This window comes from Nerophis ophidion, linkage group LG05 (assembly GCF_033978795.1).
Source record: "Nerophis ophidion isolate RoL-2023_Sa linkage group LG05, RoL_Noph_v1.0, whole genome shotgun sequence".
NCBI classification, from domain to species: Eukaryota; Metazoa; Chordata; class Actinopteri; order Syngnathiformes; family Syngnathidae; genus Nerophis; species Nerophis ophidion.
Genome location: NC_084615.1, coordinates 15,740,972 through 15,767,287, shown reverse-complemented (window position 1 = coordinate 15,767,287; position 26,316 = coordinate 15,740,972). Strand labels below are relative to the sequence as shown.

Below are 26,316 nucleotides of genomic sequence, written 5' to 3'. Positions count from 1 at the left end.
CGCTGTGAACGGGACTCTCGCTGCTGAGTTGGACCCGCTTTGGACTGGACTCTCGCGACTGTGTTGGATCCATTGTGGATTGAACTTTCACAGTATCATGTTAGACCCGCTCGACATCCATTGCTTTCCTCCTCTCTAAGGTTCTCATAATCATTATTGTCACAGACGTCCCACTGGATCATTATTGTCACCGATGTCCCACTGGGTGTGAGTTTTCCTTGCCCTTATGTGGGCCTACCGAGGATGTCGTGGTGGTTTGTGCAGCCCTTTGAGACACTAGTGATTTAGGGCTATATAAGTAAACATTGATTGATTGATTGATTGATTATTCACATGTGAATATATATACAGTCTATTATATGGCATTATTCACATGTGAATGATATAAATACAGTCTATTATACAGCATTATTCACATGTGAATAATATAAATACAGTCTATTATACAGCATTATTCACATGTAATTAGATAGAGGGTGAAATTCCTAAATACCTTGAAATATCTGTTTGAGAAATGTTGTTCTTAAACAATTTGCTCTGGCATTTGTTGACAAAGTGGTGACCCTCTCACTCTTTTTTGCCACTTGTGCCAGCTTTTTTGAAACATGTGGCAGGCATCAAATTCCAAATGAGCCAATATTTGAAAAAAATGACAACTTTTTCCAGTTCGAACGTGAAATATCTTGTCTTTGCAGTCCATTCAATTGAATATAAGTTGAAAAGGATTTGTTGTATTCTCTTTTTATTTACCATTTGCACAAAGTGACAACTTCACTGCTTTTGTATATATTTTGTAGAGCAGGGTCACCAACCTTTTTGAAACCAAGAGCTACTTCTTGGGTACTGATTAATGCGAAGGGCTACCAGTTTGATACACACTTAAATAAATTGCCAGAAATAGCCAATTTGCTCAATCTACCTTTAATGAATAGATCTATATGTATAAAAAAAAAGGGTATTTCTGTCTGTCATTCCGTCGTACATTTTTTTTCCTTTTACGGAAGGTTTTTTGTAGAGAAGAAATGATGAAAAAAATACTTAATTAAACGGTTTAAAAGAGGAGAAAACACGAAAAAAAAAGAAAATAAAATTTTGAAACATAGTTTATCTTCAATTTCAACTCATTAAAATTCAAAATTCAACCAAAAAAAAAAGAGAAAAACTAGCTAATTTGAATATTTTTGAAAACATTTTAAAAAATTATTTATGGAACATCATTAGTAATTTTTCCTGTTTAAGATTACTTTTAGAATTTTGATGACATGTTTTAAATAGTTTAAAATCCAATCTGCACTTTGTTAGAATATATAACAAATTGGACCAAGCTATATTTCTAACAAAGAAAATTCATTATTTCTTCTAGATTTTCCAAAACAAAAATTTTAAAAGAAATTCAAAATACTTTGAAATAAGATTTAAATTTGATTCTACAGATTTTCTAAATTTGCCAGAATATATATTTTTTAATTTTAATCATAATAAGTTTGAAGAAATATTTCACAAATATTCTTCGTCGAAAAAACAGAAGCTAAAATGAAGATTTAAATTAAAATGTATTTATTATTCTTTACAATAAAAAAAATAAATTTACTTGAACATTAATTTAAATTGTCAGGAAAGAAGAGGAAGGAATTTAAAAGGTAAAAAGGTATATGTGTTTAAAAATCCTAAAATCATTTTAAAGTTTGTATTTTTTATCTGAAATTGTCTTTCTGGAAGTTATAAGAAGCAAAGTAAAAAAAAAAAAAAATAATTTATTTAAACAAGAGAAGACCAAGTCTTTACAATATTTTCTTGGATTTTCAAATTAATAATAATAATAATAATGAATTAGATTTATATCGCGCTTTTCTATTGTTAGATACTCAAAGCGCTCACGGATAAGTGGGAACCCATCATTCATTCACATCTGGTGGTGGTAAGCTACATCTGTAGCCACAGCTGCTCTGGGGTAGACTGACTAAAATTCTATTTGAGTTGTGTCTCTCTTCGAATTAAAAATGTTGAGCAAAGCGAGACCAGCTTGCTAGTAAATAAATAGAATTTAAAAAATAAAGGCAGCTCACTGCTAAGTGCTGCTGTGAAAGACTCAAGCCGTCGTCTTGCGGGTTCCATGGACCACCAAGGAAGGACATACCTTTTGAGCAGGTGTAGACTTATTTTACTTTTCAATAAACAAAAGTCTTTTGAGTGTTGCTTTTCACTCTTTACGTTGTCTGCCTCTCGTTCTCTTCCGGGTTGCACGCGCTGCTGCTCGTCTTGTAGTCTCTCTCGCGTTCCTTCCTCGTGTGGGTTGCTCTCGCTCTGCACCATCACCAGTCCCGTTCTCTCCTCCTTCTCCCCTTTCATACAGCGAGAGAAGATACGTTAATCGTATATAGGTGCGCGATCCACATACCTAATCTTGTTTGTGGCCATCCCCGCCTCCTCGCTGACATCTTGGGCCGGGCTCCAGCGTGCCCTACCTCTCTGTTGGACCGTCGGCTCCGCCTCTCCACAGCCGTTATTTGAGCAATTTTTAGAATAGGCCAGCGGTAGACTCATCTGGTCTTTAGGGGCTACCTGGTGCCCGCGGGCACCGCGTTGGTGACCCCTGGCGTAGAGCGTGTAGTTCTGGAGGTGGACTATTTCATTACGGTGGTTTCCCAGTGGAACACGAGGACGAGCGCTTTGTAACATAATTATCAGCAGCGAGTGCAAGCAGGCATCACGACATTTAATGGGTGTCATGAGCCAGAAATATTGAGAGCTCCCGCGTCTAACACTTTCACTTTGATTTGCCCCTAAACCGCGGTTAATGAACTGGCCCGGAACCAATGCAGATCTTTAAGTATCCTCGTCACACGGCCACGTCTCACTAATTAAATTTGATTCATTAAGACTAGCTGTTGGGTTTTTTGGGGGTTTTTGTCCTCTCTCAGACTAAATCTCTGGAAACAATTCAGTGATGATACTTGGAAGGGAAGTCATTCATCACCAGTCCCTTGGCTCATTCCTAAAAAGTAGCATTGTTGGAGTGGCATGAATAGAACTCGTCTTTGAAAGTGGTATTTCCACAGCTAACCGCAATCGATGTGATCATGTCTGTCTCTGCAGGGAAGATAAGGACCTGCTGAAGTACTTCTGGACACAATAGACCGCCTGGACAATCCTGAATGGAGTGGACTACCATTGAAAAGTGAGAGAAAAGAACAACAAAAACAATCTTTTCATATCTGAGCTGTGAATTCCTGAGCGAGTCTATTTCAGAACTCCAACACCAGTTGGGCAGACAGTCCAGAGACCGGGTGTCGGAGTCAAGGGATTTTCTTGGAATCCAAAGGCAATCCAGGATACTCAGTTGGTCATGGGAGTGTTGAACCATGCAGAGGGATTGATTTTACTCGCTTAGGAAGTCACAGCTCAGATATGAAAAGATTGTTTTTGTTGTCCTTTTCTCTCACTTTTCAATGGTAGTCCACTCTATTCAAGATTGTCCAGGCAGTCTATTGTGTCCAGAAGTACTTCAGCAGATCCTTATCTTCCCCGCAGAGACAGATATGATCTCATCGATTGCGGTTTGCTGTGGAATTGCCACATTCAAGACGAGTTCTATTCATGCAACTGATACTCATCAGTTGTATCGCAGTTGTAGTACTTCTGGACGCAATGGACCACCTGGACAATCCTGAATAGTGTGGACTACCATTGAAAAGTGAGAGAAAAGAACAAAAAAAACAATATTTTCATATCTGAACTGTGAATTCCTAAGTGGGTAAAATCCCTTGGCATGGTTCAACACTCCCATGACCAACTGAGTATCCTGGATTGCCTTTGAATTCCAAGAAAGACCCTTGAGCCCGACACCCAGTCTCTGGACTGTCTGCCCAAATGTCCACTTTTGGTGTTAGAGTTCTGAATTAGACTCGCTTAGGAATTCACAGTTCAGATATGAAAAGATTGTTTTTGTTGTTCTTTTCTCTCACTTTTCAATGGTAGTCCACTCTATTCAGGATCGTTCTGGCGGTCCATTGAGTCCAGAAGTGATACAACTGACGAGTACCGGTTGCATGACTAGAACTTGTCTTGAAAGTGGCATTTCTACGGCAAACTACAATTGATGTGATCATGTCTGTCTCTACAGGGAAGATAAGGACCCGCTGTAGAACTTCTGGACACAATGGACCGCCTGGAAAATCCTGAATAGAGTGGACTACTATTGAAAAGTGAGAGAAAAGAACAACAAAAACATTTTTTTCACATCTGAACTGTGAATTCCTAAGGGAGTCTAATACAGAACTCCGACATCAAAAGTAGACGGTAAGGCAGACAGCCCAGAGACCGGGTGTCGGGCTCAAGGGTATTTCTTGGAATTCAAAGGCAATCCAGGATACTCAGTTGGTCATGGGAGTGTTGAACCATGCAAAGGGATTTTACTTGCTTAGGAATTCAGTTCAGATATGAAAAGATTATTCTTGTTGTTCTTTTCTCACACTTTTCAATGGTAGTCCACTCTATTCAGGATTGTCCAGGCGGTCCATAGTGTCCAGAAGTGATACAACTGTGATACAACTGATGAGTATCAGTTGCATGAATAGAACTTGTCTTGAACTGCAATTGATTTGATCATGTCTGTCTCTACAGGGAAGATAAGGACCTGCTGAAGTACTTCTGGACACAATAGACCGCCTGGACAATCCTGAATAGAGTGGACTACCATTGAAAAGTGAGAGAAAAAAACAACAAAAACAATCTTTTCAGATCTGAACTGTGACTTCCCAAGTGAGTAAAATTCCCTTGCATGGTTCAACACTCCAATGACCCACTGAGTATCCTGGATTTCCTTTGACTTCCAAGAAGGACCCTTGAGCCCGACACCGGTCTCTGGACTGTCTGCGCAACTGTCTCCTTTTGGTGTCAGAGTTTTGAATTAGGCCCGTAGACCCCGGGTGAAGATGACTTGACTTGGCAGGCCCCCCTCGTTACCCACAGAGAGAGCAAGAGAGGCTGGCTGTAAAAACAGACAACCACAAATGTCGTGGCCCTGAGCCATGCTGGTGTTGCCACTACTGGAGCCCTGTGGTAAAGACTATCAGTATCGCTATCATCACTCGTCCATGCCGAGGAACGCTCTACAGCCCCAAGGGACGAGGTTTCATATCTGAACGGCTTGTGGAAGGCGACACGCCTGCACGTCGCTCACATAACACCGACTAACGCCGCGCTCAACCCAGTGGAAGGCGCGGACTGAGAAGGTGAGCAAGAACTCGGCAATCATGTCAACAACACCCTCAAGTCTAAGAAAACGATCTATTCCCCCGAGCCAGCACATTTCTAACAAGGACGCACAAAGAACCAAAACCTTCACCTTCACAACGAAGGGCTGACATTAGCTTAGTAGCATATACTTCATATACATCTGCATCAGATCTAAGGTTAGAACTGTAAAAACTCCCGGTTTTCCCGAAATGCCAGGAATTCCGTAATACCAGTTCTCAATTCAAAATGTTACTACTTCAATATTTCTGTACCGATTGGAAAAATCCCAACACCAACCATTTCGACTCATTCACAACATTAAAAATATTTAGCATTTTCAAAAAAATTCCTCAAATTTCCAAAATATCCATGAAATTCCCATCGGAAATAATGGGACATTTTTCAAAGCTCCACAACTCCCACATGTTTTATCGTATCCAAACCATTGCAACTACAAAATATTCTACTCATCCTGGACATTCAAACTATCATTAATCCAAGTTTTAAAAAAATCCAGGATTTCCCAGAATTCCCATTTAATCAACCTTTTTTCTGTCGACTACTCCATCTACATTTTTCAACCGTTCTTAATCAGGACAAAAAAACAAGTTGTTTTTTTAACTGTAAAAATTCCCGGTTTTCCTGAAATTCAAGGAATTCCGTGAAACTATTTCTCAATTCTAAATGTTACTACTTCAATATTTCTTGACCGATTTGAAAACACCAAGATTCAAAATATTTAGCATTTTCCAAATAATTCCTAAATTCCCATGAAAGAATAGGACTTTTTTCAAAGTTCCACAACGCCCACATTTTTTTATCTTATCCAAACCGTTCCGATTTCAAAATATTCCACTCATCCTGAACATTCAAACTATTATTAATCCAAGTTCAAAAATATTCCAGAATTTCCATTTTTTCACAGTTTTTCTTTCGACTACTCCGTCCACTTTTTTCAGCCGTTCCACCGTCTTAATCAGAACAAAAAACGAAGTTTTCCCGAATTCTATGAATTCCGTAATACTATTTCTCATTTCAAAATGTGACAACTTCAACATTTCAACTTATTCACAACATTCAAAATATTCAGAATTTTAAAACAAATTCCAAAATTTCCATGAAATTCCCATTGAAAAGAATGAGACATGTTTTAAAGTTCCGCAACTCTCACATTTTTTCATCCTATCCAAACCGTTCCAACTTCAAAATATTCCGATCATCCTGGACATCCAAACTGTCATTAATCCAAGATCAAAAAAATTCCACAATTTCCGTTTTTTCACAGTTTTTCTTTCGACTACTCCTTCCACATCTCTCAGCCATTCCATTGTCTTAATCAGGACGAAAAACAAAGTTTTCCCGAATTCTATGAATTCCGTAATAATATTTCTCATTTCAAAATGTGACTACTTCAACATTTCTCGACTGATTTGAAAAATTCCAACACCAATCATTTCAACTTATTCTCAACATTCAAAATATTCAGAATTTTAAAACAAATTCCCATTGAAAAGAATGGGACGTTTTTTCAAAGTTCCACAATCCCCACATTTTTATCGTATACAAACCGTTCAAACTACAAAATATTCTACTCATCCTGGACATTCAAACTATCATTAATCCAAGTTAAAAAAAAAATCCAGGATTTCCCAGAATTCCCGTTTAATCAACCTTTTTTCTGTCGACTACTCCATCTACATTTTTCAACCGTTCCATCGTCTTAATCAGGACAAAAAACAAGTTGTTTTTTAAACTGTAAACATTCCCGGTTTTCCTGAAATTCCAGGAATTCCGTGATACTATTTCTCAATTCAAAATATTACTACTTCAACATGGGCTTCACGGTGGCAGAGGGGTTAGTGCGTCTGCCTCACAATACGAAGGTCCTGCAGTCCTGGGTTCAAATCCAGGCTCGGGATCTTTCTGTGTGGAGTTTGCATGTTCTCCCCGTGAATGCGTGGGTTCCCTCCGGGTACTCCGGCTTCCTCCCACTTCCAAAGACATGCACCTGGGGATAGGTTGATTGGCAACACTAAATTGGCCCTAGTGTGTGAATGTGAGTGTGAATGTTGTCTGTCTATCTGTGTTGGCCCTGCGATGAGGTGGCGACCTGTCCAGGGTGTACCCCGCCTTCCGCCCGATTGTAGCTGAGATAGGCGCCAGCGCCCCCCGCGACCCCGAAAGGGAATAAGCGGTAGAAAATGGATGGATGGATGGACTACTTCAACATTTCTTGACCGATTTGAAAACACCAACCATCAACACCAACTCATTCACAACATTCAAAATATTTAGCATTTTCCGAATAATTCCTAAATTCCCATGAAAGAATAGGACTTTTTTCAAAGTTCCACAACGCCCACATTTTTTTTTATCTTATCCAAACCGTTCCAACTTCAACATATTCCACTCATCCTGGACATTCAAACTATCATTTTTCCAAGTTCCAAAAATTTCTGGGATTTCCCAGAATTCCCGTTTTTTCACCCTTTTTTCTGTCAACTACTCCTTCCGCATTTTTCAACCGTACCACCGTCTTAATCGGGACAAAAAAATTAAAAAAAATGTTTAATTGTAAAAATTCCCGGTTTTCCCAAAATTCCAGGAATTCCATAATACTATTTCTCATTTGAAAATGTGACTACTTCAACATTTCTCGATCGATTTGAAAAATTCCAACACCAATCATTTCAACTCATTCACAACATTCCAAAAATATTTAGCATTTTCAAAAACAATTCCCAAATTTCCATGAAATTCCCATTGAAAAGAATGAAACATGTTTTAAAGTTCCACAACACTCACATTTTTTTTATCCTATCCAAACCGTTCCAACTTCAAAATATTCCAATCATCCTGGACATTCAAACTATCATTAATCCAAGTTCAAAAAAATTCCAGAATTCCCCAGAATTTCTGTTTTTTCACAGTTTTTCTTTCGACTACTCCGTCCACATTTTTCAGCCGTTCCACCGTCTTAATCAGAACAAAAAACGAAGTTTTCCCGAATTCTATGAATTCCGTAATAATATTTCTCATTTCAAAATGTGACTACTTCAACATTTCTCGACTGATTTGAAAAATTCCAACACCAATCATTTCAACTTATTCTCAACATTCAAAATATTCAGAATTTTAAAACAAATTCCAAAATTTCCATGAAATTCCCATTGAAAAGAATGGGACATTTTTCAAAGTAAAACAACTCCCACATTTTTTATTCTATCCAAACCGTTCCGACTTCAAAAAATTCCGTTCATCCTGGACATTCAAACTGTCATTAATCCAAGTTAAAAAAAATTCCAGAATTTCTATTTTTTCACAGTTTTTCTTTCGACTACTCCGTCCACATTTTTCAGCCGTTCCACCGTCTTAATCAGAACAAAAAACGAACTTTTCCCGAATTCTATGAATTCCGTAATACTATTTCTCATTTCAAAATGTGACTACTTCAACATTTCTCGTCTGATTTGAAAAATTCCAACACCAATCATTTCAACTTATTCTCAACATTCAAAATATTCAGAATTTTAAAACAAATTCCAAAATTTCCATGAAATTCCCATTGAAAAGAATGGGATATTTTTTAAAAGTTCCACAACTCCCACATTTTTTATCCTATCCAAACCGTTCCGACTTCAAAATATTCCGCTCATCCTAGACATTCAAACTGTCATTAATCCAAATTAAAAAAAATTCCAGGATTTCCCAGAATTTCCGTTTTTTTCTCAGTTTTTTTTCTTTCGACTACTCCTTCCACATCTGTCAGCCATTCCACCGTCTTAATCAGAACAAAAAACAAAGTTTTCCCGATTTCTATGAATTCTGTAATACTAATTCTCATTTCAAAATGTTACTACTTCAGCATTTACTAACCGATTTGAAAAATTCCAACACCAACCATTTCAACTTATTCACAACATTCAAAATACTCTGAGTATTTTAAAACAAATTCCATAATTTTCATGAAATTCCCATTAAAAAGAATGGGACATTTTTCAGAGTACCACAACTCCCACATGTTTTAATCTATCCAACTTCAAAATATTCCACTCATCCAGGACATTCAAACTATATTGTTTCCAAGTTAAAAAAAAAAAATTACGGGATTTCCCAGAATTACCTTTTTTTTTCACCCTTTTTCCTGTCGACTACTCCGTCCACATTTTTCAACTATTCCACTGTCTTAATCAGGACATAAAACAAAGTTTTCCTGAAATTCTGGGAATTCTGTAACACTAGTTCTCATTTCAGAAAATGTGACTAATTCAACATTTTGCGACTGATTTGAAAAATTCCAACACCAATCATTTCAACTTATTCACAACATTCAAAATGTTCAGAATTTTAAAACAAATTCCAAAATGTCCATGAAATTCCCATTGAAAAGAATGAGATATTTTTTCAAAGTTCCACAACTCCCACATTTTTTTATCTTATCCAAACCGTTCCGACTTCAAAATATTCCGCTCATCTTAGACATTTAAACTGTCATTAATCCAAATTTTAAAAAATTCCAGGATTTCCCAGAATTTCCGTTTTTTTCGCAGTTTTTTTTTTTCGACTACTCCTTCCACATCTCTCAGCCATTCCACCGTCTTAATCAGAACAAAAATCTAAGTCTTCCCGATTTCTATGAATTCTGTAATACTAATTCTCATTTCAAAATGTTACTACTTCAGCATTTCTTGACCGATTTGAAAAATTCAAACACAAACCATTTCAACTTAATCACAACATTCAAAATATTCTGAGTAATTTAAAACAAATTCCAAAATTTCCATGAAATTCCCATTAAAAAGACTGGGAGATTTTTAAATGATAAATGGGTTGTACTTGTATAGCGCTTTTCTACCTTCAAGGTACTCAAAGCGCTTTGACACTACTTCCACATTTACCCATTCACACACACATTCACACACTGATGGAGGGAGCTGCCATGCAAGGCGCCAACCAGCACCCATCAAGAGCAAGGGTGAAGTGTCTTGCTCAGGACACAACGGACGTGACAAGGTTGGTTCTAGGTGGGATTTGAACCAGTGACCCTCGGGTTGCGCACGGCCACTTTCCCACTGCACCACGCCGTCCCTTTTTTTTTTTTTTTCCAAATTTTTTTCCCTTTTTTTTCAAAGTAAAACAACTCCCACATTTTTTAATTCATCCAACTTCATCCAGCACATTCAAACTATATTTTTTCCAAGTTTAGAAAAAAAATTCCCTTTTTTATTACCCTTTTTCTTGTCGACCACCCCGTCCACATTTTTCAACCATTCCACTGTCTTAATCAGGACATGAAACAAAGTTTTCCCGAAATTCTGGGAATTCTGTAACACTATTTCTCATTTCAGAAAATGTTACTACTTCAAAAAAAAAAAAAAAAATCCCGAAATTCCCAAATTTCCATGAAATTCCAATTTAAAAAAATGGGACGTTTTTTCAAAGTTCCACAACTCCCACATTTTTTATCCTATCCAAACCGTTCCAACTTCAACATATTCAACCTGTTTGGGAATTTGTGTCAGGCTTGCCCCTGATAGTTTGTCTATGTTTTAGTTTTTTCCTCTGCATTTGTCTGTTTCCTGTGTTTAGTATTTCCTGTATTTTAGTTCCTGTCAAGTGCTCTTAATTTGTCAGCTTCCTGTCTTGTTCCCTGAGTGCTGTGTTCCTCCTCAGTGTGTTTAGCATTTCCTGTCCTTAGTTCCTGTCTAGTGCTCTTATTTTGTCAGCTTCCTGTCTTGTTCCCTGAGTGCTGTGTTCCTCCTCAGTGTGTTTAGTATTTCCTGTCCTTAGTTCCTGTATAGTGCTCTTATTTTGTCAGCTTCCTGTTTTGTTCCCTGAGTGCTGTGTTCCTCCTCAGTGTGTTTAGTATTTCCTGTCCTTAGTTCCTGTCAAGTGCTCTTAATTTGTCAGCTTCCTGTCTTGTTCCCTGAGGGCTGTGTTCCTCCTCAGTGTGTTTAGTATTTCCTGTCCTTAGTTCCTGTTTAGTGCTCTTATTTTGTCAGCTTCTTGTTTTGTTCCCTGAGTGCTGTGTTCTTCCTCAGCTGCGGCTGATTGGCACCTGGCCACACCTGTTACCAATCAGCCTGCTTCTATTTATACCTGCTTTGTCTTGTGTCAGCGGCTGGATCATTGTATTGTCATTTGTATTGTCGTTTCCTCATGTCACTCTTGTGTCTTTGCTACCTGTCGTGTCTGGCATCATTTCAGCTATTACCTGTCGTGCTACATCTTGTCCTGGTCGTCGTAGCGGTAAGCTGTTTTTGTCAGCCATTAGCTATTTCCAGTTTTTTCTGTTTGTTATCCTCTAGCTTCCATGCTAAAGTTCCTTTTTGTTTCTTGTTAGCTTCTATGCTAAAGGCCTTTTGTTTGTTATCCGCCCACGTGCGCGCTTTTGGTTTGAACCTTTTGTTTGATTTTGTCTTAGTATCTTTAATAAATCATGTTTGCTCACTCCATGCCTGCCTCCATCTCTGCATCTTGGGGTTCGACAACAAATACCCCTGAAAATGTGGTGCTCCCTTTCAACAATTAAGTCATTTTGAAGTTTAACTTCCGCATTGGAGCATTTACACGCAATTCCTTCAGGCTTAGAGACAAGAAAATGTTCCTACCCTTCTTTAAAAAAACAACAACCTAAGAATGAATTTTGCGTTGAAGAGGAATGATAAAGGGTGTGCAGTTGGAGAGGAGTGTGAGAAACAGAGAGCACCATATGAAACAACAGTTGGATGGGAAAACTGACTCAGGAAGTGTGAGAGGATGTGTTAAATTCTGAAAAAAATAAAATAAATAAAGACAAAGGGTGTGTGGGGTTTTGCCAAGAAGAGATATAAAAAAAGATACGCATCGGAGTTGTGCATCCGAGCATACGCTTGTTGATATTCACAGATTATTTTCTACCTGGGAAGTGTCAGCTGGTGTCCATATGCTCCTGGAAGACTTGCTGCCAGTGACTAAAACGCTCAAATGCAAGCTTGAAACTAACGTCTGAGAATGAAAAACAAAAACAAAACAGACTGGGTACATGCTAAATTGCAGAGCATATGTGTCATTTTGTACACACACACACACACACACACACACACACACACACACACACACACACACACACGCGCACACACGCAGATGGTCTAAGTCAGGGGTGTCCAAAGTGCGGACCGCAGTTAATGTTTTAACGGCCCCACGGCATATTTTAAAAATACGATTGAAAATGTTTCAAAACGTCAAAATATTCCGCTCATCCTGGACATTCAAACTATCATTTTTCCAAGTTAAAAAAAAAAAACAGGATTTCCCAGAATTCCCATTTAATCAACCTTTTTTCTGTCGACTACTCCATCTACATTTTTCAACCGTTCCATCGTCTTAATCAGGACAAAATAACAAGTTGTTTTTTTAACTGCAAAAATTCCCGGTTTTCCTGAAATTCCAGGAATTCCGTAATACCATTTTTCAAGTCCAAATGTTACTACTTCAATATTTCTGTACCGTTTTGAAAACACCAATCATTCACAACATTCACAACATTCAAAATATTTAGCATTTTCCCAAAAATTCCTCAAATTTCCATGAAATTCCCATCGGAAATAATGGGACATTTTTCAAAGTTCCACAACGCCCACATTTTTTTATCTTATCCAAACCGTTCAAACTTCAACATATTCCACTCATCCTGGATATTCAAACTATAATTTTTCAAAGTTCCAAAAATGTCTGGGATTTCCCAGGATTCTCGTTTTCTTACCCTTTTTTCTGTCAACTACTCCTTCCGCATTTTTCAACCGTTCCACCATCTTAATCGGGACAACAAAAGAAAGTTGTTTTTTGAACTGTAAAAATTCCCGGTTTTCCCAAAATTCCAGGAATTCCATAATACTATTTCTCATTGAAAAATGTTACTACTTCAACATTTCTCGACCGATTTGAAAAATTCCAACACCAACTATTTCAACTCATTCACAACATTCCAAAATATTTAGCATTTTCCAAAAAAATTCCCAAATTTCCATGAAATTCCCATTGAAAAGAATGAGACATGTTTTAAAGTTCCACAACTCTCACATTTTTTATCCAATCCAAACTGTTCCAACTTCAAAATATTCCAATCATCCTGGACATTCAAACTATCATTAATCCAAGTTAAAAAAAAAATCCAGAATTTCCCAGAATTTCCGTTTTTTAACAGTTTTTCTTTCGACTACTCCTTCCACATCTCTCAGCCGTTCCATCGTCTTAATCAGAACAAAAAACGAAGTTTTCCCGAATTCTATGAATTCCGTAATACTATTTCTCATTTCAAAATGTGACTACTTCGACAATTCTCGACTGATTTGAAAAATCCCAACACCAATCATTTCAACTTATTCTCAACATTCAAAATATTCAGAATTTTAAAACAAATTCCAAAATGTCCATTAAATTCCCATTGAAAAGAATGGGACGTTTTTTCAAAAGTGATATAAAAGAGCAAACGGGTGAAATGTAACAAGAACATGTTGCAATTCTTTACTGTAATAATAAAACAAAACTGCCAAGCAGAATGTTTCTTTTTTTTTTTTTTTTTTTAAATAATGTCACGCCTGTAAGTTATATTTTGGTCATGCGATGTTTAGTTTTTGGACTTTCAGTCACGTTTTTCACTTTCTGGTTTTGTTTGTTTCCATGCCAATGCATTAGTTCCCACCTTGTCACGCCCCTGCCCTCAGTCCCACACCTGTTCCTGATTATCACAGCCAGTATTTAAGTCATTTTGTTTTCTGTTCATCATTCTGGGATCTTCACACTCGCACACACGCTACCCATGCTGCACCTCCTTCATGCCCCCGTCCATAGTTCCATGCCGTGTAAGTTTTTGTATTCATGCCATTGTGCTAGTTTTGTTTATAGTTTATCATTATTCATGCCAATCGAGCAAGTGTTTTTGTTTCATGTTTGTAGTTTTGCATTTATGCTAGTCTTTTGTTTGTTCATAGCCAAGTGTCTGTACCTCCTTGTGAGCGCCCTTAGTTTGTTTATTTTTTATTATAGTTTTGAATAAACAACTATGTACTCACGTCCACGCCTCGCTCGTGCTGATCCTCATCTGCATCGAAGAAACAATCCATGTCCAAGCCAAGTTGTGACAAATATAAATCAAAATCAATGTCATTATGAATTATTGGCCAATTCAAGGCTCCGATTAAGTCACTTGAAATATTCCACTTTGAGATATTTTTGGGGGGAAAATGTTGCATGTTTTGTGTTTGCCATATAAAAAACTGAGCTGTTTTTTTTTTTTTTAAAGAACGGCCTAAAATGAACAAACAAAAAACCAAAACAACAATAAAACTTATAATTGACACATAGATCTTAAGTGGATCTCGAGATTATTGTGTTAAAATAAACAGTAAAAAAATGTATAATTTAATTTTTAACACTTTAATGAGTAGGACCCTTTTGGATCCCCAATCATTTCAGTGTGATTTGTTTTTAAAGGGGAACATTATCACAATTTCAAGGGTTAAAAACAATAAAAATCAGTTCCCAGTGGCTTGTTTTATTTCTCAAAGTTTTTTTCAAAATTTTACACCTCCCGGAATATCCCTAAAAATTGCTTTAAAGTGCTTGATTTTCGCTATTTGCGATGCGACCGTCCATTTCCCTGTGACGTCATACAGGGCTGCCAATACAAACAACATGGCGGTTATCACAGCAAGATATAGCGACATTAGCTCGGATTCAGACTCGGATTTCAGTGGCTTAAGCGATTCAACAGATTACGCATGTATTGAAATGGATGGTTGGAGTATGGAGGCAGATAGCGAAAACGAAATTGAGCGAATAGCTATTGACGCTATTCGGCCATAGCGTGGGTGTACCTAATGAAGTGGCCATAGCATGGCTGCCTTATTAGCATCGCCAGTAAAATGTGCGGACCAAACGATCAGGACTTTCGCATCTTGTGACACTGGAGCAACTTCAATCCGTCGATTGGTAAGTGTTTGTTTTGCATTAAATGTGGGTATCTAGTTTCAAATGTACGTACAGCTAGCGTAAATAGCATGTTAGCATCGATTAGCGTGGCATGTTAGCATCGATTAGCTGGCAGTCATGCCGCGACCAAATATGTCTGATTAGTACATAAGTCAACAACATCAACAAAACTCACCTTTGTGATTTTGTTGACTTAATCGTTGCAAATGCATCTGCAGGTTATCCACACATCTCTGTGCCATGTCTGTCTTAGCATCGCAGGTAAAATGTGCAGACACTCTGGCAAATTCAATGGGGGTCTGGCAGCAGATTTCTTGCCAGTGGTGCAACTTGAATCCCTCCCTGTTAGTGTTGTTACACCCTCCGACAACACACCGACGAGGCATGATGTCTCCAAGGTTCCAAAAAATAGTCGAAAAAACGGAAAATAACAGAGCTGAGACCTGGTGTTTGTAATGTGAAAATGAAAATGGCGGGTGTGTTACCTCGCTGACGTCACGTTCTGACGTCATCGCTAAAAGACCGATAAACAGAAAGGCGTTTAATTTGCCAAAATTCATCCATTTAAAGTTCGGAAATCGGTTAAAAAAATACATGGTCTTTTTTCTGCAACATCAAAGTATATATTGACGCTTGCATAGGTTTGGTGATAATGTTCCCCTTTAGGTGTCATTGCTCAATAAATAATAATTAATTAAAATGAATGGTGTTATGATTTATTGACCTTTTTAATGCTCCAATTATTATATAATCTCAAATATTTATTCCACTTAAAAAAATTATTGGGTGAAAATTGTTGTGATCCGCTTCCCAGATCACATTCTTATTTTAGTTTTTGAGTCATTTTGTGTTTTCTGATTGTTCTGGACTCTTCTGGCTCTGAGTTTGTTTGTGCACGTCATTATTTATCTTGTCTCCATGGTTTCTTATTTGTTGCACCTGCTACTCTCGGTTGACGCGCACCTGTGTTTTTGATTAGTATTTAAGCCTGCCTTTTCAGTTCACTCGTTCTCTCCTCGTAGTTTGTGTTACACGCAATTTGTGTTCGCACAACTGTGACGTCCTTGATGCTCGACTTGGTAATCCCATGCCTTGGTTCCCCTAGCTCCCATGCTAGTCATTTTGTTTTGCCTTTTGTGCCTTGTGCAAGTTTTCTGTTATTTGCCTAGCTCCCATGCTAGCGCTTTTGCTTCGTTTCTAGCTCCCATGCTAGTTCTGTTGGTTTTGCCTTTTCTGCCTAGCACCAGTTTTTCTGTTAATAGTTTTATTTATTGAATAAATCTTCATTTCTTACCTTTACGCTGTGTCCATGCCCGATTGGCATCTTGGAAGAGCGCCACCGGCATCACCATACCACCCAGACGTAACAGAAAATGTTGCATATTTTGTGATTTTTCCATAAAAAAAACATTTTTTTTTTGTGACAAAAAGAGCATACAACTTAAATCTTTAAAATTATTGTCTTGACAGATCAACCTAATGTTGATCTAGAGCATAGGTGTCAAACTCTGGCCCGCGGGCCAAATTTGTGTAATTTCATTTGGCCCTTGAGGCAATATCAAATTTACATTAGAGCTGGCCCGCCGCTGTAACACCACATTCTCCGCTAATACTCATACTCGTCAACCCTCCCAATTTTCCCGGGAGACTCCCGAAGTTCAGTGCCCCTCCCGAATTTCTCCCGATTTCCACCCGCACAATAATATTGGGGGCCGGCCGTAAAAGCACTGCTTTTGGCGTTCTCTACATGTCGCCACGTCCGCTTTTCTTCCATAAAAACAGCATGCCGGCCCACTCACATAATATATGCGGCTCATACACGCACACAAGTGTATGCAAGGCATACTTGGTCAACAGCCATACAGGTCTCACTGAGGGTGGCCGTATAAACAAGGTTAGCATTGTTACAAAATGCGCCACACTGTGAACTGTTGGATTTGGTTGTCTTTTTATTTCCTAGTCAGATTTTAGAACAGCTAAAGTGTGAGCCTTTTACATAGACCTTGAGTTTGGAATGTTGGAATGAAGACATCACAATCCCTATCTCAACTGTCTGAGGTAGGGAGGAGAAGAAGAGGGGCGGGTGAGAGTGAGTGAGGAGGGAGAAACTGCCATTTTAGGATTAGATAAATTTGGACCGTGCTTTTGAAATGTTGTATCTAGATTGATCTCCCAAGGCGCTTTGGTAATAAAATATCAAAATGAGCTACCTCTGTCTCTGATTGATTTAAAACCAGCTTATGTGTGATAAAAGAACCTGGGGGCGTTGACCGAAGGAAGAACAGGTCCAAAACGCAACAAAGTGGGGGCTCGTCAGCCAACATGAATGACAAACGCATTTCGGGAGAAAATCCGCAAGAGCCATACAGGTCACACTGAGGGTGGCCGTATAAACAAGGTTAACATTGTTACAAATATGCGCCACACTGTGAACCCACAGCAAACAAGAACGACAAACACATTTCGGGAGAACATCCGCACCGTAACACAACCGGACAAATACCCAAAAACCCTTGCATCACTAACTCTTCCGGGACGCTACAATATACACCCCCGCTACCACCAAACCCCACCCCAAACTCGAAAAAAGGCATAAAAATTGTGTTTTTATTTAATATGATACTCTATTGCTATTTTTTAATTATTATTATTTGAAACTGGACGTTGCATGTCACTATAAAGTTATATAAGCCTCGCTTGGTCAATATTCAAGGCAAAACTTGTTTGGGTCCCTATTAAAGGGTTAATTTGTTCAACTTCGGCCCGCGGCTTTGTTCAGTTTTAAATTTTGGCCCCGCTCTGTATTTGAGTTTGACACCACTGATCTAGAGATTTAAAACTTGAATAATAATGAAAATAATAATACTGAATAATGACACATTTTTAATATTTTTTGGACCAAAACCTTTTGGGGTCCCTGAGATCATGCCTGAGTGGAGACCGAAATGTATATTGGTTACACATATATTGTATTATTTTTTTTAAATAAAAAATATGTGCGGCCCTCAGTGGAAAAAGTTTGGACACCCCTGCTTTAAGCAGAGACACGCAACCATGCCTTCTTTTGCAAGACTCTACGGACATTTTTCTTTACAGCATCACCCCCCCCCCCCCTCCACCCCTCCCGCCTGACCGCCCCCCACACCTCCTGACAGACCAGCTCTCCATCTGCCTTCTCTTCTCCTTCCCATCGCTCCCTCCCTCCCCCCCCCACAACCATCCCTCCGTCCGTTCCATTGTTGCCATGTCTCGTTCGCTTTGCATGGAATTTTGACCGCCGCTGAGGGGGGGGCAGTTTTTTTTTTTTTTTTTTTTGCACGTAGCAAGATGGAGTCGCACGTGCACATTTGCACAGAGATTTGGTTATCAAATGTGTTGCCAAGTGATGAAAAACACCCTTTGAGCCCGATTGCATACTTGCCAACCTTGAAACCTCCGATTTCGGGGGCGTGGTTAAGACAGGAAGAGTATATTTACAGCTACAATTTACCAAATATTTCAAATATATATATAAATAAAAGAAATATTTGAATTTCAGTGTTCATTTATTTACACATATACACACAACACTCATCTACTCATTGTTGAGTTAAGGGTTGAATTGTCCATCCTTGTTCTATTCTCCGTCACTATTTTTCCAACCATATGCATGTACAGCAGATGGCAGTATTGTTCTGTTTAAGAGTGTCACAACATTGTGAAGTGAAGTCAATTATATTTATGTAGCGCTTTTCTCACAATACGAAAGTCCTGCAGTCTTGGGTTCAATCCCAGGCTCGGGATCTTTCTGTGTGGAGTTTGCATGTTCTCCCCGTGAATGCGTGGGTTCCCTCCGGGTACTCCGGCTTCCTCCCACTTCCAAAGACATGCACCTGGGGATAGGTTGATTGGCAACACTAAATTGGCCCTAGTGTGTGAATGTGAGTGTGAATGTTGTCTGTCTATCTGTGTTGGCCCTGCGATGAGGTGGCGACTTGTCAGGGTGTAACCCGCCTTCCGCTCGATTGTAGCTGAGCTAGTCGCCAGCGCCCCCCGCGACCCCAAAATGGAATAAGCGGTAGAAAATGGATGGAAAAATGGATGGCTTTTCTCAATGACACCCAATATCTAAGTTACATTTAAACCAATGTGGGTGGCAATGGGAGCAGGTGGGTAAAGTGTCTTGCCCAAGGACACAACGGCAGTAACTAGGATGGCACAAGCGGGAATCGAACCTGCAACCCTCAAGTTGCTGACACGGCCACTCTACCAACCGAGCTATGCCGCCCATTTATGGCAGATGAACTACATTACGGTAGACAAAAACGTGACTGCTGTTTTGTGTGTTGTTACCGCGCTGGGAGGACGTTAATGAAACGGCCTAACAATAAACCCACATAAGAAACCAAGAACCCGCCCTCGATCATTCTACAGTTATAACGTCATTGGGCAGACACGCTGTTTATATTGTGAGAAAGCGGACGTGAAAACAGGCTGTCCTCACTCAGGTCCGCATGGAGCTGGAGGGGGCGTGGCCTCCGGCTCCGCCTGAATTTCGGGAGATTTTCGGTAGAAAATTTGTCCAGGGAGGTTTTCGGGAGAGGCGCTGAATTTCGGGAGTCTCCCGGAAAATCCGGGAGGGTTGGCAAGTATGCACCATTGTGTTAATAGTGTTCTAGAAATAGTCCGCGTGTTGTGGCTGCAAGTAGCAGCATCAAGATTTCTGTGTGTTCTGTGAGACGCATTTCAAGATATTTCAGGCCTGAATAATTGATGGAAATTTCACAAAAAAAGGGAAATATGCATTATGCATGCCAGCTGTTATTGAGATGACGGTGCGTGTGTGTGTGTGTGTGTGTGTGTGTGTGTGTGTGTGTGATGACTTATTATTATTGTTTTGTCACCTCCAGCTTCTGAGGGAAATCATACAGTAGATGTAGATGCCCGTATCGGCTGTTCACATTTACTTTACAAAAGAGAAGTGTAGGATACTTCTTTAGTTGCCTTATTTTTACAAACCCCGTTTTCATAAGAGTTGGGAAATTGTGTTAGATGTAAATATAAACAGAATACAATGATTTGCAAATCATTTTCAACACATATTCAGTTGAATATGCTACAAAGACAACATATTTGATGTTCAAACTGATAATTTTTTTTTTTTTTTTGCGATACCAGCAAAACGTGACAAAGAAGTTGGGAAAGGTGGCAATAAATACTGATAAAGTTGAGGAATGCTCATCAAACACTTATTTGGAACATCCCACAGGTGTGCAGGCTAATTGGGAACAGGTGGGTGCCATGATTGGGTATAAAAGCAGCTTCCATGAAATGCTAAGTAATTCACAAACAAGGATGGGGTGAGGATCACCACTTTGTAAGCAAATTGTCGAACAGTTTTAGAACAACATTTTTCAACGAGCTATTGCAAGAAATTCAGGGATTATACCATCTACGGTCCTTAAAATCATCAAAAAGTTCAGAGAATCTGGAGAAATCACTGCACGTAAGCGATGATATTACGGACCTTTGATGCCTCAGGCGGTACTGCATCAAAAACCGACATCAGTGTGTAAAGGATATCACCACATGGGCTCAGGAACACTTCATAAAACCACTGTCAGTAACTACAGTTGGTCGCTACATCTGTAAGTGCAAGTTAAAACTCTACTATGCAAAGCAAAACTCATTTATCAACAACACCCAGAAACGCCGCCGGCCTCGCTGGTCCCGAGCTCATCTAAGATGGACTGATGCAAAGTGGAAAAGTGTTCTGTGGTCTGACAAGTCCACATTTCAAATTCTATTTTGAAACAGAGGACGTGGTGTCCTCCAGAACAAAGAGGAAAATAACCATTCAAAATTGTTATAGGCGCAAAGTTCAAAAGCCTGCATCTGTGATGGTATGGGGGTGCATTAGTGCCCAAGACATGGGTAACTTACACATCTGTGAAGGCACCATTAATGCTGAAAGGTCCATACAGGTTTTGGAGCAACATATGTTGTCATCCAAGGAAGGTTATCATGGACGCCCATGCTTATTTCAGCAAGACAAGTGTTACAACAGCGTGGCTTCGTAGTAAAAGAGTGCGGGTACTTTCCTGGCCCAACTGCAGTCCAGACCTGTCTCCCATGGAAAATGTGTGACGCACTTTGAAGCGTAAAATACGACAGCGGAGACCCCGGACTGTTGAACGACTGAAGCTCTACATAAAACAAGAATGGGAAAGAATTCCACTTTCAAAGCTTCAACAATTAGTTTCCTCAGTTCCCAAACGTTTACTGAGTGTTGTTAAAAGAAAAGGTGATGTAACAGAGTGGTGAACATGCCCTTTCCCAACTACTTTGGCACATGTTGCAGCCATGAAATTCTAAGTAAAAAAAAAAATAAAGTTTATGAGTTTGAACATCAAATATCTTGTCTTTGTAGTGCATTCAACTGAATATGGGTTGGAAAGGATTTGCAAATCATTGTATTCCGTTTGTATTTACATCTAACACAATTTCCCAACTCATATGGAAACGGGGTTTGTAGTGAAGTGAAGTGAATTATATTTATATAGCGCTTTTCTCAAGTGACTCAAAGCACTTTACATAGTGAAACCCAATATCTATTTTTTACATTTAAACCAGTGTGGGTGGCACTGGGAGCAGGTGGGTAAAGTGTCTTGCCCAAGGACACAACGGCAGTAACTAGGATGGCACAAGCGGGAATCGAACCTGCAACCTTCAAGTTGCTGGCACGACCACTCTACCAACCGAGCTATGCTGGTTGGTAGAGTGTACAGTATACACGTATGTGTACATATACACATACTGTATATGTACAGTATGTATATAGCCATATATATGTTCTAATCAACAAAGCCTCAGGTAAATATTAATAATACAGAAATGTCCATGAGCATTATTACACTACCAATGGATCAATACAAATAACATTAGAAATATCATGATTGATATTGGATAATAACTACAATGTACCTCTATTATCAATAACACAATCGTTCAAATGCAACAATACATAACGAGAGATACAAAAGAAAGCAGAAGATGGAGGGGAAGAAAGAGACGCCAGCTATATTAACCTTATAGATTGTTATAGTAACAATAGTTGGTGTGGTCTTTCCTCAGAGTTGTTTTAACATCCTCCCCCTCGAAGTCACTGCGACTTCACTGTCGTCTTGGCAGCTATCAGCAGCCTGCAATTAATCGGATTTCCTTCCCCCCAATCATTTCTCCACTTTACTTTCATGTCACTCACTCCATTTCAGTTAATCTGGTGAAGGGAACTGTCACTGTCCAATTTTCTCCATCTCTGTCATCTATTCGCTCCCCCTGATTCGGCTAATCTTCCTCAGCCTCTCACTTCACCTCCCATCTCTCTCCGCGTTAAATTGCCCATTTGTCTTGTGCCCGGCTTGCGCTGACCCAAATAATAATGGACCGCCTCGCTCAAGTATGTTTCCGCGCCCGATCCTGGCAATTTTTTCCGCACCGGATCGAGAGGGGAAAAACTTTACTCGTTAGCGATACTTGATTACATTTACATTGCAATCTTCAGCCGTGTGCATCAATTATTCTTAAAAGCATGCCTAGTTCCTGAAACACTTTGAACGCAGACCGAGACTCTTCTTTCAGCTTCCAGAAAGAAAGAGAAATATTCAAATTATATCACAATTTAAATATATGCAAACTGTATAAGATATATTGATTGATTAATTAAAACTATTATTAGTACAAACCCCGTTTCCATATGAGTTGGGAAATGGTGTTGGATGTAAATATAAACGTAATAAAATGATTTCCAAATCCATTTCAACCCATATTCAGTTGAATGTGCCACAAAGACAACATATTTGATGTTCAAACTCATAAACTTTATTTTCTTTTTTGCAAATAATAATTAACTTGGAATTTCATGGCTGCAACACATGCCAAAGTAGTTGGGAAAGGGAATGTTCACCACTGTGTTACATCACCTTTTCTTTTAACAACACTCAATTAACGTTTGGGAACTGAGGAAACTAATTGTTGAAGCTTTGAAAGTGGAATTGATTCCCATTCTTGTTTTATTCTTGGGGCGATATAGCTCGGTTGGTAGACTGGCCGTGCCAGCAACTTGAGGGTTGCAGATTCGATTCCCGCTTCCGCCATCCTAGTCACTGCCGTTGTGTCCTTGGGCAAGACACTTTACCCACCTGCTCCCGGTGCTGCCCACACTGGTTTAAATGTAACTTAGATATTGGGTATCACTATGTAAAGCACTTTGAGTCACTAGAGAAAAGCGCTATATAAATATAATTCACTTCACTTCATTGTGTCCTGAGCAAGACACTTCAACCTTGCTCCTGATGGGTGCTAGTTGGCGCCTTGCATGGCAGTTCTCTCCATCAGTGTGTGAATGGGTAAATGTGGAAGTAGTGTCAAAGCGCTTTGAGTACCTTGAAGGTAGAAAAGCGCTATACAAGTACAACCCATTTATAACCCATTATGTAGAGCTTCAGTCGTTCAACAGTCCGGGGTCTCCGTTGTCGTATTTTACGCTTCATAATGCGCCACACATTTTCTATGGGAGACAGGTCGGGACTGCAGGCGGGCCAGGAAAGAACCCGCAGTCTTTTTTTAGAAGCCACGCTGTTGTAACACATGGTTTGGCATTGTCTTGCTGAAATAACAACACTCATCCATGGCGTCCATGAAAAAGACGGCACTTAAATGGCAACGTATGTGTTTCCAAAACCTGTATGTACCTTTCAGCATTAATGGTGCCTTCACAGATGTGTAAGTTACCCATGCCTTGGGCACTAATGCACCCCCATACCATCACAGATGCTGGCTTTTGAACTTTGCCTCGATAACAGTCTGGATGGTTCGCTTCCCCTTTGGTCCAGATGACACGATGTCGAATATTTCCAAAAACAATTTAAAATGTGGACTCGTCAGACCACAGAACACTTTTCCACTTTGCATTAGTCCATCTTAGATGATCTCGGGCCCAAAGAAGCCAGCGGCATTTCCGGATGTTGTTGATAAATGGCTTTCGCTTTGCATAGTAGAGCACTTACAGATGTAGCGACCAACTGTATTTAGTGACAGTGGTTTTATGAAGTGTTCCTGAGCCCATGTGGTGATATCGTTAAAAGATTGATGTCGTTTTTTGATACAGTGCCGTCTGAGGGATCTAAGGTCATGGTCATTCAATGTTGGTTTCCGGCCATGCCGCTTACGTAGAGTGGTTTCTCCAGATTCTCTAAAACTTTTGATAATATGGAGCGTAGATGTTGAAATCCCTAAATTTCTTGCAATTGCACTTTGAGAAACGTTGTTTTAAACTGTTTGACTATTTGCTCACGCAGTTGTGGACAAAGGGGTGTACCTCGCCCCGTCCTTTCTTGTGAAAGACTGAGCATTTTTTTAGGAAGCTGTTTTAATACCCAATCATGGCACCCACCTGTTCCCAATTAGCCTGCACACCTGTGGGATGTTCCAAATAAGTGTTTGATGAGCATTCCTCAACTTAATCAGTATTTATTGCCACCTTTCCCAACTTTTTTGTCACGTGTTGCCGGCATCAAATTCTAAAGTTAATGATTATTTGCACAAAAAAAATGTTTATTGTATTGAACATCAAACATGTTGTCTGTGTAGCATATTCAACTGAATATGGGTTGAAAAGGATTTGCAAATCATTGTATTCTGTTTATATTTACATCCAACACAATTTCCCAACTCATATGGAAACAGGGTTTGTGGATTGCACAGTACAGTACTTATTCCGTACAATTGACCACTAAATGGTAACACCCCAATAAGTTTTTCAACTTGTTTAAGTTGGGGTCCACTTTAATCAGTTTATGATATATTGTAGTGCAAGTATATTTAAACTGTTTAACATATCAGAATCAGACCAACTTTATTGTCATTGCATGGAAACAACGAAATTGAACAAGAATCCAGCTCACTGCATTTAAAACAACCAATGTTAAATATTCTTAAAACAACAAACAGTAATGAAAACATTTAGAAACATAATAAAAATGTCGGGATTGTCTCCTGCTGGCCATACTATGGACTGGACTCTCACTATTATGTTAGATCCACTAGGACTGGACTCTCACACTATTATGTTGGATCCACTATGGACTGGACTCTCACATTATTATGTTAGATCCACTATGGACTGGACTCTCACACTATTATGTTAGATCCACTATGGACTGGACTCTCACACTATTATATTAGATCCACTATGGACTGGACTTTCACACTGTTATGTTAGATCCACTATGGACTGGACTCTCACACTATTATGTTAGATCCACTATGGACTGGACTCTCACTGTTATTTTTGATCCACTATGGACTGGACTCTCACTATTATGTTAGATCCACTATGGACTGGACTGTCACTATTATGTTGGATCCACTATGGACTGGACTCTCACCATTTTGTTAGATCCACTATGGACTGGACTCTCACTGTTATGTTAGATCCACTATGGACTGGACTCTCACTGCTATTTTTGATCCACTATGGACTGGACTCTCAGTATTATGTTAGATCCACTATGGACTGGACTCTCACACTATTATGTTAGATCCACTATAGACTGGACTCTCACTGCTATTTTTGATCCACTATGGACTGGACTCTCACTATTATGTTAGATCCACTATGGACTGGATTCTCACACTATTATGTTAGATCCACTATGGACTGGACTCTCACACTATTATGTTAGATCCTCTATGGACTGGACTCTCACACAATTAGGTTAAATCCATTATGGACTGGACTCTCACACTATTATGTTAGATCCACTATGGACTGTACTCTCAAACTATTATGTTAGATCCACTATGGACTGGACTCTCACACTATTATATTAGATCCACTATGGACTGGACTCTCACACTGTTATGTTAGATCCACTATGGACTGGACTCTCAAACTATTATTTTAGATCCACTATGGACTGGACTCTCACACTATTATGTTAGATCCACTATGGACTGGACTCTCACACCCTTATTTTAGATCCACTATGGACTGGACTCTCACACCCTTATGTTAGATCCACTATGGACTGGACTCTCACACTATTATGTTAGATGCACTATGGA

At 39.2% G+C, this 26,316-nt stretch overlaps 1 protein-coding gene across 1 annotated transcript in view; it reads left to right on the top strand.

Annotated features, from left to right (window-relative positions):
- Nucleotides 1-26,316, top strand: part of flrt1b (fibronectin leucine rich transmembrane protein 1b) — a 162,278-nt gene that overhangs the window by 123,985 nt on the left and 11,977 nt on the right. Inside the window, exon 2 of the mRNA XM_061900188.1 lies at nt 4,624-5,234. The gene's annotated coding sequence lies outside the window, so the exon portion shown is untranslated. The remainder of the gene's footprint in view (nt 1-4,623; nt 5,235-26,316) is intronic.